Source organism: Heterodontus francisci, chromosome 2 (genome assembly GCF_036365525.1).
Source record: "Heterodontus francisci isolate sHetFra1 chromosome 2, sHetFra1.hap1, whole genome shotgun sequence".
In the NCBI taxonomy this organism is placed as follows: Eukaryota; Metazoa; Chordata; class Chondrichthyes; order Heterodontiformes; family Heterodontidae; genus Heterodontus; species Heterodontus francisci.
In genome coordinates, this window is record NC_090372.1 from 147,964,539 (window position 1) to 147,982,599 (window position 18,061).

Sequence of the window (18,061 nt, forward strand, 5' to 3'; positions counted from 1 at the left end):
CTTAAAAATGCAGATTGGCTATCTGCCTCCATTCATCAGGCAGCTGGGAAACTTCCCGAGTGGCAGGGTTACATTGGGGAGCTGTCCCGACCTGGCGCCCCGCTATTTTCTGCCCCACCTCCCATCTGGCTACCCTGGGGGCCAGGAAAATTCTGCCCCACAACTCTGTTGAATTCTTTGAGTGCCAAAAACATGTATGGTATATGGTACATTACTAGAGAGAGCATTTTGTCCTTACCTGTTCCTCATTTAAAAAAAATTGTTCTCAGGATATTAACAACAGTGATAACACAGCATTTATTGCCCTACAAAGGTGGTGGTGGGCCAAGTTCTTGAGCTGTTGTGGTCCTTGTTGCAATAGTGTTAGGTAAGCAATTCTACTATTTCAACACAGCAGAGGAGGAGGAGGGCATTCATAAGAAACTTCTTTAGCTAGAGAGTGGTATGAATGTGAAACTCATTACCACAGCGAGTTGTTGAGGTAAATAGTATTAACATATTTAAGGGCAAGCTAGATAAGCATATTAGGGAGAAGGGAAGAGGGGGTTATGATGATGAAGTTAGATGAGGAAAGATGGGAGGAGGCTCGAGTGAAGTATAAACATTGGCATGGACTGCTTGGGACGAATGGCCTGTTTCTGTGCTGTACATTCTATGTAATTTGTCGGAAACAGGACTGCATGTGGCTTGGACAGGAACTTGGAAATGCTGGTGTTTCCGTGACATTTCTTTGCGTGTCCTTCTTGATGGTGGAGGTTGCAAAGTGTTGTTGAAGTAAACTGGGGGAAGCATCAACATGTTGCACCACAGGTATTTGACAAAATTATTGACTCAGCCATTGGCATGGGGGTAAGTGTATAGCCAACCTAATGCCATCAAAGCACAATCTTATTTAAAACACATTTCTCCCTATTTAGTGAGATACCTGGCATTGATTTGCTTGCACAAGTAGTCAATGTCTGCCCACACACTTGATGTAGCAATGTGGAGAATCCAGATAGATGTCCGTCTGTCAGGAGTGATGTTGATCTCTTTCTCTCCTCTGTGTCCATCTCTCACCCCTCTGTGTCCATCCCTCTCCCCTCTCTCTTCCCCCACTGCCTCTCCCCTAAACCCCATCTCTCCCCCTTTCTCCCATTCTTTCTATCTTTCCCCCTCTTTCTCTCCTCCCTCCACCTCTCGCTTTCTCCCCTCCCCTTCTTTCTCCCTCTCTCACTTGCCTCTCTCTCCCCTACCCATGTCCCCTTCTCTCTCTCCTCCCTTCCCCCTATCTCTCACCCCTCCCCTTCTCTGTCTTTCTCTTCCTCTCTTTTTTTATTCATTTACAGGATGTAGGCGTCACTGGCCAGGCCAGCATTTATTGCCCATCCCTAATTGCCCTTGAGAAGGTGGTGGTGAGCTGCCTTCTTGAACCACTGCAGTCCATGTGGGGTAGGTACACCCACAGTGCTGTTAGGAAGGCTCCAGGACTTTGACCCAGTGACAGTGAAGGAATGACGATCTCGTTCCAAGTCAGGATGGTGTGTGGCGTGAAGGGGAACCTGCAGGTGGTGGTGTTACCATGCATTTGCTGCCCTTGTCCTTCTAGTTGGTAGAGGTCGTGGGTTTGGAAGGTGCTGTCTAAGGAGCCTTGCTGCAGTGCATCTTGTAGATGGTACACACTGCTGCCACTGTGCGTCGGTGGTGGAGGGAGTGAATGTTTGTAGATGGGGTGCCAATCAAGTGGGCTGTTTTGTCCTGGATGGTGTTGAGCTTCTTGAGTGTTGTTGGAGCTGCACCCATCCAGGCAAGTGGAGCGTATTCCATCACACTCGTGACTTGTGCCTTGTTGATGGTGGACAGGCTTTGGGGAGTCAGATGGTGAGTTACCGCAGGATTCTTAGCCTCTGACCTGCTCTTGTAGCCACGATGTTAATATGGCTACTCCAGTTCAGTTTCTGGTCAATGATAACTCCCGGGATGTTGACAGTGGGGGATTCAGCCATCATAATGACATTGAATATCAAGGGGAGATGGTTAGATTCTCTCTTGTGGAGATGGTCATTGCCTGGCACTTGTGTGGCGCGAATGTTACTTGCCACTCATCAGCCCAAGCCTGGATATTGACCAGGCTTGCTGCATTTTGACATGGACTGTTTCAGTATCTGAGGAGACACGAATGGTGCTGAACATTGTGCAATCAGCAGCGAACATCCCCACTTCTGACCTTATGATTGAAGCAAGGTCATTGATGAAGCAGCTGATAGTTGGGCCTCGGACACTACTCTGAGGAACTCCTGCAGTGATGTCCTGGAGCTGAGATGATTGACCTCCAACAAACACAACAATCTTCTTTTGTGCTAGGTATGACTCCAACCAGTGGAGAGTTTTCCCTCTAATTTCCATTGACTCCAGCTTTGTTAGGGCTCCTTGATGCCATACTAAATCAAAAGCTGCCTTGATGTCAAGGACAGTCACCCTCACCTCACGAGTTCAGCTCTTTTGCCCATGTTTTGACCAAGGCTGGAATGAGGTCAGGAGCTGAGTGGCCCTGGAGGAACCCAAACTGAGTGTCATTGAGCAGGTTATTGCTAAGCAAGTGCCATTTGATAGCACTGTCAGTGACACCTTCCATCACTTTACTGATGATCAAGAGTAGACTGATAGGGCGGTAATGGTTGGATTTGTCCAGCTTTTTGTGTCCAGGACATGCCTGGGCAATTTTCTATATTTCCGGGTAGATGCAGTGTTGTAGCTGTATTGGCTGTACTAGCTTGGCTAGGGGCACGGCAAGTTCTGGAGCACAGGTCTTTAGTAGCATTGTTGGAATATTGTCAGGCCCATAGCCTTTGCAGTATCCAGTGCCTTCAGGTGTTTCTTGATATCACACGGAGTGAATTTAATTGGCTGAAGACTGCCATCTGTGATGCTGGGAACTTCGGAAGGAGGCAGAGAGGGATCATCCACTCAGCACTGAAGATTACTGTAAATGCTTCAGCCTTATCTTTTGCACTGACGTGCTGGGCTTAAAGGCCTGCTACCGACCCGAACCCGTCGGTACCCGATGACATGTGTCGGGTTCAGGTCATTCGGGCCGGATTGGACACACTCCATCACCTCCTCAGATAAGTGATTCTAATGTTAGTTTACTTTTTGGACTTTAAAGGTGGTTTTGTTACAGTTATTTTAAGCTTGTGCAAGTAAGGAACAAAGTGAAAAACAGAAGGTAAGTTAACTGATGGTCGGGTCGGGCGCGGGAAAAAATGGAAGGACTCTGGCCGAGTCTGGTTCGGGTTGGATGGAGTTCTGTCAGGCTCAGGTCGGGTCTCATTTGCAGACCCAAGCAGGCCTTTAGCTGGGCTCCCCCATCATTGAGGATGGACATATTTGTGGAGCCACCTCCTCCTGTTAATTGTTTAATTTTCCACCACCATTCACGACTGGATGTGGCAGAACTACAGAGCTTAGATCTAATCCGTTGGTTGTGGGATCACTTAGCTCTGTCTATCGCCTGCTGCTTACGCTGTTTGGCACGCAAGTAGTCCTGGGTTGTAGCTTCACCAGGTTGACACCTCATTTTGAGGTATGCCTGGTGCTGCTCCTGGCATGCCCTTCTGCACTCTTCATTGAACCAGGGTTGGTCCTTCGGCTTAATGGTAATGGTACAGTGAGGGATATGCTGGGCCAGGAGGTTACAGATTGTGGTCGAGTACAATTCTGCTGCTGTTGATGGTCCAGAGTGCCTCACGGGTGCCCAGTTTTGCATTGCTAGATCTGTTCGAAATCTATCCCATTTAGCACAGTGAGAGCGCCACACAACACGCTGGACGGTATCCTCAATGTGAAGATGGGACTTTGTCTCCACAAGAACTGTGCGGTGGTCACTCCTACCAATACTGTCATGGACAGATGCATCTGCAGCAGGCAGACTGGTGAGGACGAGGTCAAGTATGTTTTTCCCTCTTGTTGGTTCCCTCACCATCTGCCGCAGACCCAGTCAAGCAGCTATGTCCTTTAGGACTCGGCCAGCTTGGTCAGTAGTGGTGCTACCAAGCCACTCTTGGTGATGGACATTGAAGTCCCCCACCCAGAGTACATTCTGCGCCCTTGCCACCCTCAGTGTTTCCTCAAAATGTTGTTCAACATGAAGGAGGGTTGATTCATCAGCTGAGGGGGGCGATAGGTGGTAATCAGCAGGTTTCCTTGCCCATGTTTGACCCGATGCCATGAGACTTCATGGGGTCCAGAGTCGATGTTGAGGACTCCCAGGGCAACTCCCTCCTGACTGTGTACCACTGTGCTGCCACCTCTGCCGGGTCTGTCCTGCTGGTGGGACAGGAAATACCCAGGGATGGTGATGGTGCTGTCTGGGACATTGTAAGATACGATTCAGTGAGTATGACTATGTCTGGCTGTTGCTTGACTAGTCTGTGGGACAGCTCCCCCAACTTTGGTACAAGCCCCTAGATGTTAGTAAGGAGGACTTTACAGAGTCGATAGGGCTGGGTTTTCCATTGGCGTTTCTGGTGCCTAGGTCAATGCCGGGTGGTCCATCTGGTTTCATTTCTTATAGACTTTGAAGCGGTGAGTTACAACTGAGTGGCTTGCTAGGCCATTTCAGAGAGCAGTTAAGAGTCAACCACATTGCTGTTGGTCTGGAGTCACATGTAGCCCAGCCCTGATAAGGACAGCAGATTTCCTTCGCTGAAGGACATTAGTGAACCTTCTCTGTGTCTCTCTCCCCCCTCCCTCTTCCCCCGCTCTCATTCCACCCCCTTTCCTCCTCTCTCACTTCCCCCTCTCTCTCTTTCCCTCTCTCTCATGAATTTGAGCACCTTTATCAAATCTTCTCTCAACCTTCTCTTCTCTTAGGAGAACAACTCCACCTTTTCCAATCTATCCACGTAACTGAAGTCCCTCATCCCTGGAACCATTATCGTAAATCTTTTCTGCACTCTCTTCAATGCCTTCACGTCCTTCCTAAAGTGCAGTGCCCAGAATTGGACACAATACCCCACTTGAGGCCAAACCAGTGTTTTATAAAGATTCACCATAACTTCCTTGCTTTTGTACTCTATGCCTCTATTTATAAAGCCCAGAAACACGTATGCCTCACAAACCGCTTTTTCAACCTGTCTTGCCAATTTCAACAATTTGAGCACATATATATCACCTGGTCCCTCAGCTCCAACACCCGACTTTATTTTATATTGCATTTCCACTTTCTTCCTACCAAAATTAATCACTTCATACTTCCTTACATTAAATTTCATCTGCCACGTGTCTGCCCATTCCACCAGTCTATGTCCTCGTGAAGTCTATCACTCAGAATTGACAATACTTGAAAGTTTAGTGTCATCTGCAAATTTTTAAATTGTGCCCTGCACATCCAAGTCTAGATCATTAACACAGATCAAGAAAAGCAGGGGCCCCAACACCGATCCCTGGGGAACCCCACTCTATACAGAATCACAGAATTGCTGCAGCGCAGAGGAAGGGCATTTGGCTCATCGTGTCTGCACCAGCTCTCTGAACAAGCAATTCACTTAGTGCCTTCTCCCTGTACCCCTGCACGTTCTTCCTTTTCAGATAACAGGCTAATACCCTTTTGAGTGCTTCAATTGAACCTGCCTCCACCACACTCTCAGGCAGTGCATTCCAGACCTTAACCACTTGCTGCGTGAAAAAGTTTTTCCTCATGTCGCTTTTGCTTCTCTTACCCATTACTTTAAATCCGTGCCCTCTCATTCTTGATCTATTCATGAGTGGGAATAGTTTCCCCCTATCGACTCTGTCCAGACCCTGCATGATTTTGAATACCTCTATCTGATCACCTCTCAGCCTTCTCTTCTCCAAGGAAAACAGCCCCAACTTCTCCAATCTATCTTCATAACTGAAGTTCTTCACCCCGGAACCATTCTCATGAATATTGTCTGCACTCTCTCCAACACCCTCACATCATTCCTAAAGTGCGGCGCCCAGAACTGAACGCAATACTACAGCTGAGGCTGAACTGGTGTCTTATAAAAGTTCAAAATAACTTCCTTGCTCTTGTACTCCATGCCCCGATTAATAAAGCCCAGGATACTGTATGTTTTATTAATTGCATTCTCAACCTGTCCTGCCACCTTCAATGACTTATGCACATATACACCCAGGTCCCTCGGCTCCTGCACTGTGTTTCGAATTGTACCCTTAATTTTATATTGTCTCTCCATGTTCTTCCTACAAAATGGATCACTTCACATTTCTCTGCATTGAACCTCATCTGTCACCTATCCACCTATTCCACCAACTTGTCAATATCCTTTTGCAGTTCTACACCATCCTCCTCACAGTTCACAATGCTTCCAAGTTTCATATCATTCACATACTTTGAAATTGTGCCCTGTACACCAAGGCCTAGGTCATTAATGTATATCAGGAAAAGCAAGAGTCCCAACATTGAACCCTGGGGAACTCCACTACAAACCTTCATCCAGCCCGAAAAACACCATTAACCGCTACTCTTTGTTTCTTATCACTCAGCCAATTTTGTATCCATGTTGCTACCGTCCCTTTTATTCCATGAACTATAACTTCGCTCTGTTGTGTGGCACTGTATCAAATGCCTTTTGAAAGTCCATGTACACCACATCAACTGCATTGCCCTCATCAACCCTCGCTGTTACCTCTTCAAAACACTCCAGCAAGTTAATTAAACATGATTTTCCCTTAAGAAATCCATAATTAACCGACATTTGTCCATGTGACTATTAATTTTGTCCCGAATTATTTTTTCTAGAGGTTTCCCCACCACAGAAGTTAAACTGATTGGCCTGTTGTTGCTGGGCTTATCTTTACACTTTTTTTTGAACAAGGATGTAACATTTGCAATTCTCCAGTCCTCTGGCACCACCCCCGAGTCTAAGGAAGACTGAAAACTTATGGCCAGTGCCTCCACAATTTCCACCCTTACTTCCCTCAGTATCCTTGGATGCATCTCATCCGGTCCTGGTGCTTTATCCACTTTAAGTACAGACGACCTATGTAATATACCCTCCTTATCAATTTTAAATCGTGTGGTGTCTGAATTACCTCCTTTTTCAACATTACCAAGGAAGAAGATGCAACCCATGCAAAGACAGATGTAAAGTATTCATTTAATACCTCAGCTATGCCCTCTGTTCCATACATAAATCCCCTTTATGGTCCCTAATCGGCCCAACTCCTCCTTTTACCACCTTCTTACTATTTATATGTCTATAGAAAACTTTGGGATCCATGTTAAAGCTAGCTGCCAGTCTCTTTTCATGCTCTCTCTTTGCTTCTCTTATTTGCTTTTTCACTTCCCCTCTGGACCTTCTATATTCAGTCTGATTTTCAACAGTATTTTCTACCTGGCATCTGTCATAAGCACATTTTTTCTTCTTTATCTTAATCTCTACTTCTTTTGTCATCCAGGGAACTCTGGATTTGTTTACCCTACCTTTCCCCTTCGAGCGAACATACCTTGACTGTGCCCGAACTATCTCTTCTTTGAAGGTAGCCCATTGTTCAGCTACCATTTTTCCTGGCAATCTTTGACTCAAATTTATTCGCCCCAGCTCTGTTCTTAACCCAATGAATTTGGCTTTTCCCCCAGTTAATTATTCTTACTCTGCTATGTTCTTTGTCCTTTTCCATAGTCAGCCTAAACCTAATGATACAATGATCAGGGTCCCCTAAATGGTCTCTGACTGATACTTGATCCACTTGGCCACCTCATTCCCAAGAACCAGGTCTAGCTGTAGCTCCTTTCCCATTGGACTAGAAACATACTGCTGTAGAAAATTTTACACTACTATTATCCCAGTCTATGTTTGGATAATTGAAGTCCCCCATTATAACTACCCTATAATTTGGGTACCTCTCTGTAATTTGTTCCTCCACGTACTTCTCACTAGTTGATGGCCTATAGACAACACTGAGCAATGTAACTGTACCTTTTTTGTGCCATAGCTCTAGCCAAATTGATTCTGTCCTCAACCCCTCCAGCACTGCAATGCTCTCCTTAATCAATAACACCACCCTTTTTCCCTTTCCTATCTTTCCTGAACACTTTGTTTCCAGGAATATTCAATACCCAGTCTTGCCCTTCTTTGAGCCAAGTCTCTGTTATAGCTACATCATATTTCCACATGCCAGTCTGTGCCTGTAACTCACCAATCTTATTAACCACATACGTGCACATTAACCCTGATTTAGGCTTTATTACTTTCTCCCTTACTCTGACCGCAGCTAATAAGTTACTATTCTTTACTCTTCTCCAGTTCGAAAAACATTACTCTCTGTTTCCTGTCACTCAACCAATTCCGTATCCATGTTGCTACTGTCCCTTTTATTCTATGGGCTTCAACTTTGCTGACAAGCCTGTCATGTAACATTTTACCAAATGCCTTTTGAAAGTGCACGTATACTACATCAACAGCATTACCATCATCAACACTCTGTTAATTCATCAAAAAACACAAGCAAGTTAGTTAAACATGATTTGCCCTGAACAAATCCGTGCGAGCTTTCATTAATTAATCCACATTTGTCCAAGTGACTGTTAATTTTGTCCCGGATTATTGTTCCTAAAAGCTTTCCCACAAACAGGTTAAACTGACTGGCCTGCAGTTGCTGGGTTGATCCTTACACCCTTTTCTGAACAAGGGTATAACATTTGCAATTCTCCAGTCCTCTGGCACCATCCCTGTATCTAAGGAGAACTGGATGAGTATGGCCAGTGCCTCTGCAATTTCCACCCCAACTTCCCTCCATATCCTTGGAGGCATCTCATCCGGTTGGTGGCTTATCAACTCTGAGTACAGCCAGCCTTTCTATTACCTCCTTTTTATCAATTTTTAGCCCATCCAGTTTCTTAACTACCTTCTCTTTTACTATGACTTTGGCAGTATCTTGTTGCTTGGTAAAGACAGATGCAAAGGTTCTACATTAACCCTGATTTAGGACCTCAGCCATGCCTCTGCCTCTATGCGTAAATCCCCCTTTTGGTCTCTAGTCTTCCCTACTCCTTCTTTTACCACCCTGTGCCTATAGAAGACTTTTAGATTCTCTTTTATGTCGACAGCAAGTTTCTTCTCATACTTTCTTTTCACCTCCCCTCTGAAGTTTCTATATTTAGCTTGGCTCTCACTTGTGTTAAAACCTGACATCTGTCTTACACACCCTTCTTCTGCTTCATCTTACTCTTTATCTCTTTCATCATTCAGGGAGTTCTGGCTTTGTTTGTCTTACCTATCCCCTCGTGGGAATGTACCGTGGCTGTACCCAAACTATCTCCTCTTTAAAGGTAGCCCATTGTTCAATTACAGTTTTGCCTGACAATCTTTGATTCCAATTTACCTGGGCCAGGTCTGTTCTCACCCCAATGAAGTTGACCCTCCTCCTATCTTTACTCTGGATTGTTCCTTGTCCTTTTCCAGAGCTAACTTAAATGTTATGATACTATGATCACTGTCACCTAAATGCTCCCTTACTACCACTTGATCCACTTGTCCCATCTCGTTTCCCAGAACCAGATCCAGCAATGCCTCCTTCCTCGTTGGACTGGAAACAGACTGTTTTAGAAAATGCTCTTGAACACACTTCAGAAAGTCTTCCCCTCTCTGCCTTTTACACTATGACTATCCCAGTCCATATCAGGATAGTCTATTATAACTACTCTAGAGTTTTTGCACCTCTCTGTAATTTGTTTGCAAATTTGTGCCTCTAAATCTTTCTCACTAGTTGGAAGGCTTTAAAATAAACCCAGTAGTGCAAGGGAGCCTCTATTGTTTCTTAGCTCGAGCCAAATAGATTCTGTCCTTGAACTTCTCTAGGATATCCTCTCTCTCCAGCACTGTAATATCCTTAATCAATACTGTCACCCATGCTCCCTTCTTTCCTTTCCATCTTTCCTTGACCTTGTATCCAGGAATATTTTGCACTCAGCTCTGCCCTTTTTTGAGCCAGGTCTCGGTATCGTCACAACATCATACTCCCACATGGCTACCAGTGCCTGCAGTTCAGATAGCTTGCGCTTTTTTTCTATTTTTGGAGATGGTATTTACCTGCCACTTGTCAGTCCAAGTCTGGCTGTTGTCCAGATCCTTTTATAGGCTGATATGGGCTGCTTCACTATTGGAGCATTTGTCAATGAACACCATATAATCATTGGTGAACAGCTCCATTGCTTATCTTGCAATGAAGGGAAAGTCACTGACGAAGCAGCTGAAGACCGTTGGACAGAATGTGCTACCTCAAGCACTTCTGCAGCAATATCCTGGACCTGTGATGATTGACCTCTGACAACCATGACTAATTTCCTTTGTATGACTTAAGCAACTGGAAGGCTTCCCTAATAACTTTAATTTTGCTAGGCATCCTTGGTGCCAGACTAAGTTAACTGCTGCCTTGATATTGAGGACAGTTCCTCTCATATCTTAAAAGCAAAATACTGTGGATGCTGGAAATCTGAAACAAAAACAAGAAATGCTGGAATCACTCAGCAGGTCTGGCAGCATCTGTGGAAAGAGAAGCAGAGTTAACGTTTCGGGTCAGTGACCCTTCTTCGGAACTGACAAATATTAGAAAAGTCACAGATTATAAACAAGTGAGGTGGGGGTTGGGCAAGAGATAACAAAGGAGAAGGTGCAGATTGGACCAGGCCACATAGCTGACCAAAAGGTCACGGAGCAAAGGCAAACAATATGTTAATGGTGTGTTGAAAGACAAAGCATTAGTACAGATTAGGTGTGAATATACTGAATATTGAACATCAGCAAGTGCAAACCTGAAGAAAAACAACCTGAAAAAAACAGTGGGTAAGCAAACTGAACAAACTAAGATGAAATGAAATAAATGCAAAAAAAGATTGTAAAAAATGTAAAAAGGAATGCAAAAAAAAAAGGAAGAAAAAATAACTAAAAATGACTAAAAATGACTGAAAATGAAAGTAAAGTGGGGGGCTGTCATGCTCTGAAATTATTGAACGCAATGTTCAGTCCGGCAGGCTGTAGTGTGCCTAATCGGTAGATGAGATGCTGTTCCTCGAGCTTGCGTTGATGTTCACTGGAACACTGCAGCAATCCCAGGACAGAGATGTGAGCATGAGAGCAGGGGGGAGTGTTGAAATGGCAAGCAACCGGAAGCTCAGGGTCCTGCTTGCGGACTGAGCGGAGATGTTCCGCAAAGCGGTCACCCAGTCTGCGCTTGGTCTCCCCAATGTAGAGGAGACCACACTGTGAGCAGCGAATACAGTATACTACATTGAAAGAAGTACAAGTAAATCGCTGCTTCACCTGAAAGGAGTGTTTGGGGCCTGGGATAGTGAGGAGAGGGGAGGTAAATGGGAAGGTATTACACCTCCTGCGATTGCAAGGGAAGGTGCCCTGGGACGGGGACGAGGTGGTGGGGGTAATGGAGGAGTGGACCACGGTGTCGCGGAGGGAACGATCCCTTCGGAATGCTGACAGGGGAAGGGAGGGGAAGATGCGACTGGTAGTGGCATCACGCTGGAGGTGGCGAAAATGGCGGAGGATGATCCTTTGGATATGGAGGCTGGTGGGATGAAAAGTGAGGACAAGGGGAACCCTGTCACGGTTCTGGGAGGGAGGGGAAGGGGTGAGGGTAGAGGTGCGGGGAATGGGTCGGACACGGTTGAGGGCCCTGTCAACCACAGTGGGGGGAAATCCTCGGTTGAGGAAAAAGGAGGTCATATCAGAAGCACCGTCATGGAAGGTAGCATCATCAGAGCAGATGCGTCGGAGACGGAGAAACTGGGAGAATGGAATGGAGTCCTTACAGGAGGTAGGGTGTGAAGAAGTGTAGTCGAGGTAGCTGTGGGAGTCAGTGGGCTTATAATGGATATTGGTAGACAACCTATCCCCAGAGATGGAGACAGAGAAGTCGAGGAAGGGAAGGGAAGTGTCAGAGATGGACCATGTAAAGGTGAGAGAAGGGTGGAAATTGGAAGCAAAGTTGATAAAGTTTTCTAGTTCGGGGCGGGAGCAGGAAACGGCACCGATACAGTCATCAATGTACCAGAAAAAGAGTTGGGGGAGGGGGCCTGAGTAGGACTGGAACAAAGAATGCTCGACATATCCCTCAAAAAGACAGGCATAACTAGGACCCATGCGGGTACCCATAGCGACACCTTTTACTTGAAGGAAATGCATGGAGTTGAAGGAACTGCTCCCGCCCCGAACTAGAAAACTTTATCAACTTTGCTTCCAATTTCCACCCTTCTCTCACCTTTACATGGTCCATCTCTGACACTTCCCTTCCCTTCCTCGACTTCTCTGTCTCCATCTCTGGGGATAGGTTGTCTACCAATATCCATTATAAGCCCACTGACTCCCACAGCTACCTCGACTACACTTCTTCACACCCTACCTCCTGTAAGGACTCCATTCCATTCTCCCAGTTTCTCCGTCTCCGACGCATCTGCTCTGATGATGCTACCTTCCATGACGGTGCTTCTGATATGACCTCCTTTTTCCTCAACCGAGGATTTCCCCCCACTGTGGTTGACAGGGCCCTCAACCGTGTCCGACCCATTCCCCGCACCTCTACCCTCACCCCTTCCCCTCCCTCCCAGAACCGTGACAGGGTTCCCCTTGTCCTCACTTTTCATCCCACCAGCCTCCATATCCAAAGGATCATCCTCCGCCATTTTCGCCACCTCCAGCGTGATGCCACTACCAGTCGCATCTTCCCCTCCCTTCCCCTGTCAGCATTCCGAAGGGATCGTTCCCTCCGCGACACCGTGGTCCACTCCTCCATTACCCCCACCACCTCGTCCCCGTCCCAGGGCACCTTCCCTTGCATTCGCAGGAGGTGTAATACCTGCCCATTTACCTCCTCTCTCCTCACTATCCCAGGCCCCAAACACTCCTTTCAGGTGAAGCAGCGATTTACTTGTACTTCTTTCAATGTAGTATACTGTTTTCGCTGCTCACAGTGTGGTCTCCTCTACATTGGGGAGACCAAGCGCAGACTGGGTGACCGCTTTGCGGAACATCTCCGCTCAGTCCGCAAGCAGGACCCTGAGCTTCCGGTGCTTGCCATTTCAACACTCCCCCCTGCTCTCATGCTCACATCTCTGTCCTGGGATTGCTGCAGTGTTCCAGTGAACATCAACGCAAGCTCGAGGAACAGCATCTCATCTACCGATTAGGCACACTACAGCCTGCCGGACTGAACATTGAGTTCAATAATTTCAGAGCATGACAGCCCCCCACTTTACTTTCATTTTTAGTCATTTTTAGTTATTTTTTCTTCCTTTTTTTTTTGCATTCCTTTTTACATTTTTTACAATTTTTTTTGCATTTATTTCATTTCATCTTAGTTTGTTCAGTTTGCTTACCCACTGTTTTTTTCAGGTTGTTTTTCTTCAGGTTTGCACTTGCTGATGTTCAATATTCAGTATATTCACACCTAATCTGTACTAATGCTTTGTCTTTCAACACACCATTAACATATTGTTTGCCTTTGCTCCGTGACCTTTTGGTCAGCTATGTGGCCTGGTCCAATCTGCACCTTCTCCTTTGTTATCTCTTGCCCAACCCCCACCTCACTTGTTTATAATCTGTGACTTTTCTAATATTTGTCAGTTCCGAAGAAGGGTCACTGACCCGAAACGTTAACTCTGCTTCTCTTTCCACAGATGCTGCCAGACCTGCTGAGTGAATCCAGCATTTCTTGTTTTTGTTCCTCTCATATCTTCCCTGGCAACAAGACTGTGATGAGGTCAGGAGCCGCCAGGTTCTTGCAGAACCTGAACTGAGCTTCGGCAAGCAGAGTAATGGTTCATTGACTCCTTCCATAGCTTTGTTGATGATTGAAATTAGGCTGATAGGGCATGTTAGATTTGTCTTGCTTTTTGTAGATAGGATGCATTTTTGGTGGATGTCAGTGTCATCACACTACAACAGCTTGGCAAAGGGGGTGGCTGGTTCTGATAGACAGGTCTTTAGAATTACAAGTGAGGTGTTACCAGGGCCACCTACTTTGACTGTGTCCAGAACATTTAGCTGCTTTTTAATGGAGTGACCTGAAATAACTGGAGACTGGGAGTGTGATCGATTCACCAGATTTGACTGATCGCCATTGCAAACAGCCTTGAATTCACCTGCTGAGTGAGGATGGAATAGTTTATAGACCCACCTCCTCCTCGGAGTTAAAAACAAGAAATGCTGGAAATACTCAGCAGGTCTGGCAGCATCTGTGGAGAGAGAAGCAGAGTTAACGTTTCAGGTCAGTGACCCTTCTTCAGAACTGGCAAATATTAGAAATGTAAAAGGTTATAAGCAAGTAAAGCGGCGGTGGGGCAAGAGATAACAAAGGAGAAGGTGTAGATAGGACAAGGTCACAGAATAGAGACAGAATAAAGTGTCTCATTCTAAGTTAAGTCTTATGTTGCCCCTGGCAAGCCCTTCTCCACTCCCCATTGAATTGGGATTGATCCTCTGTTTGATGGTGATAGAAGGGTGAGGAATGTGCCTGCCATGAGGTTACATATTGTGGTAGTGTACAATATTGCTGCTGCTAATGAGTCACAGTGATTCATAGGTGTTCAGTTTTGGGAGACTGTGTGCAAATGACAAACAGAAGTTGTGGCAGTGAGTGAGTGCACAAAAACAGAAAATCATGACAGACTGCACTGATTACATAGTGCACTGCAACTTTTGTTTGCTTTGAATTATAAATACTGCATAGAAACTTCAACAAGCTTATTAAACTGATAGAGACTGAAGAGAGGGAGAGAGAGGAAGGAACAGGAGACGTACAGATAAACACAATATGGAGAAACAGTAAACAAAATAGCGATATAGTTCAAGGAACAAAGGAGAAAACATCAAAATTACTTTTATAGACATCTTTTTAAAATGTTACAAACCAGTTCTGTCAGACTTGGGGTGCCCCCAGCATTACCCTTGCTGCCAGGCCCCTCTATCCTCCTTTCCTCACTGTTGATAGACATCATCAGTGAGCCAAACCAAATCTCAGGTCTCCCTCCACAGTGATAGCAAACCAAAAGACTCCCCCCACACTATCAAAAGCTAGCAGCCACCACACTGCTACCAAAGCCTAATACTTCCTCCAGTTAAGCAAAACTTGCTGGTAGGGCAAAGTACCAGACATCTAATTCAAACTGGTATATTTTGTTGTATATTCTCAGCTGTAAAACTGGTAAGGGAACTAAAAACATAAATATACATAGAAGCTATTATTTGTGCTTTCTACATAGGCCACTCATTTATGGTTTTCACAGAATAATAGACAGTCATGGAACTCAATTTCCAAAGCACCAACAAAAATCAGAGTACCATTTAACAAAAATGAAATTTGACCTATTTTGTCAGTATAAAATCAAATGTTCAACACCTATTGCTATGAAACACTGTATCCTCCAGCTCACTCTGAGCAACCTCATGAGATGACTGACTAATACACAAAATAATAATACACGTAAATATACACACAGACTTACCAACAAGAGTCATTCATTTATAAAAGAGATATGCATTTAAAGATATAAGTATGGAAGAACATGAAACGTTCAGTGCACTTGTTCAGTCAATCGAGTCCTACCTCTAGACCTGATCTGACCATTAAAGAAAAACACCTTTTGTCAGCAGTCACAATTTATTTTTGCATTAAACTGGAGATCAATTCAATTCTCCTTTGAACGTTTAAATTGAGTCAGTACTTACTACACTAGATGGCAGTTGGTTCCATAGATGATATCAATAAGCATAAACAGATTATACCTAGATTTATTGTGTGACTTCCTTAAATTACAAGTATGTCCTCTGTATCTCCTATTCACGTTTGTGTACAGAAAAGGCAGTCATGCCAATACAGTTCAGTTCAATGAGAACAGGAGAAAGTACAAATGGTTACTCGTAATTATACATAAACAAGTCAGTAGGTGAGTGCTGTTAATTTGGGATTGAAAATACATAACTTACATTGCCTCAAGTGCACATAGACATTGAAAATCAATGATGGGCTGTATCTTAGTTTGTTATTTTAATATTTTTGCAAAATGACAACTGAACAAAAGAAAAAGAAAGTAGCAGCACTGACGAGCTCAGAATCTTATTTCTATTTTATGCTGTTCACTCACTGAATATTTATATACATATTGATACAGTACATTTTGCTTCCTATGACATGCTACTTTGGAGCTGGCCAACAAGACTGCTGCTTCAAAGGAATTGTAAAACTTAGGGGAGACAGGATAAAAAAAAATAGATGTCCTATTTAAAAAAAATCTGGGAAAAATCTAAGTTGGCTAATTATCGCCATGTAAGGCTCTTTCCAATCAGCACCGAAGTGCTGGAAGAAGCAATCATTATTGGTATCAGTAACACCTACCTACCAATAACTAACTTGTTGACGCTTAGTTTGGGTTTGGCAGGACCACTTTGAGACCTCATCATAGCTATCCTGAACATCAAATCAGCATTCAACTGATTGTGGATTAAGAGTCCTAGCAAAACCATATTTGACAGAAAGGAAAATGGTCTGTCATTACTGGCTGCCAATCACTGCAGCTGTACGAGTTTCTCAGGGTAATGCTCCTCGGCGCAACTTTCGTCAGCTGCTTCATTAATGACTTTCCATCATATGACCTGGAGTGGGGCAGTCTACTGACAAGTCTACAGTGTTCAGCTCCATTCATAACTTTATGAACATACTAATAATGAAGCAGGTCATGCCAGACTGAGAAAGAAGAAGAAACACTGCAACAGGGACTGTACAACACCAGGTTTGGGCTGACAAGTGGCAGGTAACATTCATGCTAGGCAAGTGCCAGATAATGACGACCATGAACAAGTAAAGGCCCAACCTTCAAATGGTATCACCAATACATATGAACGTATGAATTAGAAGCAGGAATAGGCCACTCGGCCCCTCGAGCCTGCTCCGCCATTCAACAAAACCATTACTAATCTGATTGTAACCTCAACTGCACAATCCCACATACCCCCGATAACCTTTCACCCCTGTTAATCAAGAATCTATTTACCTCTGCCTTAAAAATATTCAAAGACTCTGCTTCCACTGCCTTTTGAGGAAGAGTGTTCCAAAGATTACGACCCTCGAGAGAAATAAAATTCTCCTCATTTCTGTCTTAAATGGGCGACCCCTTATTTTAAACAGTGACTCCTAGTTCTAGATTCTCCCACAAGAGGAAATATCCTTTCCACATCCACCCCGTCAAGACCCCTCAGATCTTATATGTTTCAATCAAGTCACCTCTTATTCTTCTAAACTCCAGCGGATACAAGCCTAGCGTGTCCAACCTTTCCTCATAAGATGATCTGCCCTTCCAGGTATTAGTCTAGTAAACCTTCTCTGAACTGCTTCCAACGCATTTACATCCTTCCTTAAATAAGGAGACCAATACTGTACACAGTACTTCAGATGCGGTCTCACCAATGCCCTGTATAATTGAAGTATAACCTCCCAACTTTTGTATTCAATTCCCCTCGCAATAAACAATAAAATTCTATTAGCTTTCCTAATTACGTGCTGTACCTACATTCTAACTTTTTGTGATTCATGCATTAGGACATCCAGATCCCTCTGCATCTCAGAGCTCTGCAATCTCTCACCATTTAGATTGTATGCTTCTTTTTTATTCTTCCTGTCAAAATGGACAATTTCACATTTTCCCACATTATAATCCATTTACCAGATCTTTGCCCACTCACTTAACCTATCTATATCCCTTTGCAGCCTCCTTATGTCCTCTTGACAACTCATTTTCCTACCTATCTTTGTGTCATCAGCAAATTTAGCAACCATACCTTTGGTCCCTTCATCTAAGTTATTCATATAAATTGTAAAAAGTTGAGGGCGTAGCACAGATCCATGTGGCACACCACTTGCTACATCTTGCCAAGCAGAAAATGACCCATTTATGTCTTACTCTTTGTTTCCTATTAGATAGCCAATCTTCTATCCATGCCAATATGTTACTCCCTACAACATGAGCTTTTATTTTCCACAATAACCTTTGATGTGGCATCTTATAAAATGCCTTCTGGAAATCTAAGTACAG

General features: G+C 44.5%; 1 protein-coding gene across 9 annotated transcripts in view; it reads right to left on the minus strand.

Moving 5' to 3' along the window:
• Positions 1 to 18,061, minus strand: part of tbc1d5 (TBC1 domain family, member 5) — a 771,220-nt gene that overhangs the window by 292,694 nt on the left and 460,465 nt on the right. The gene's annotated exons all lie outside the window — the stretch shown is intronic.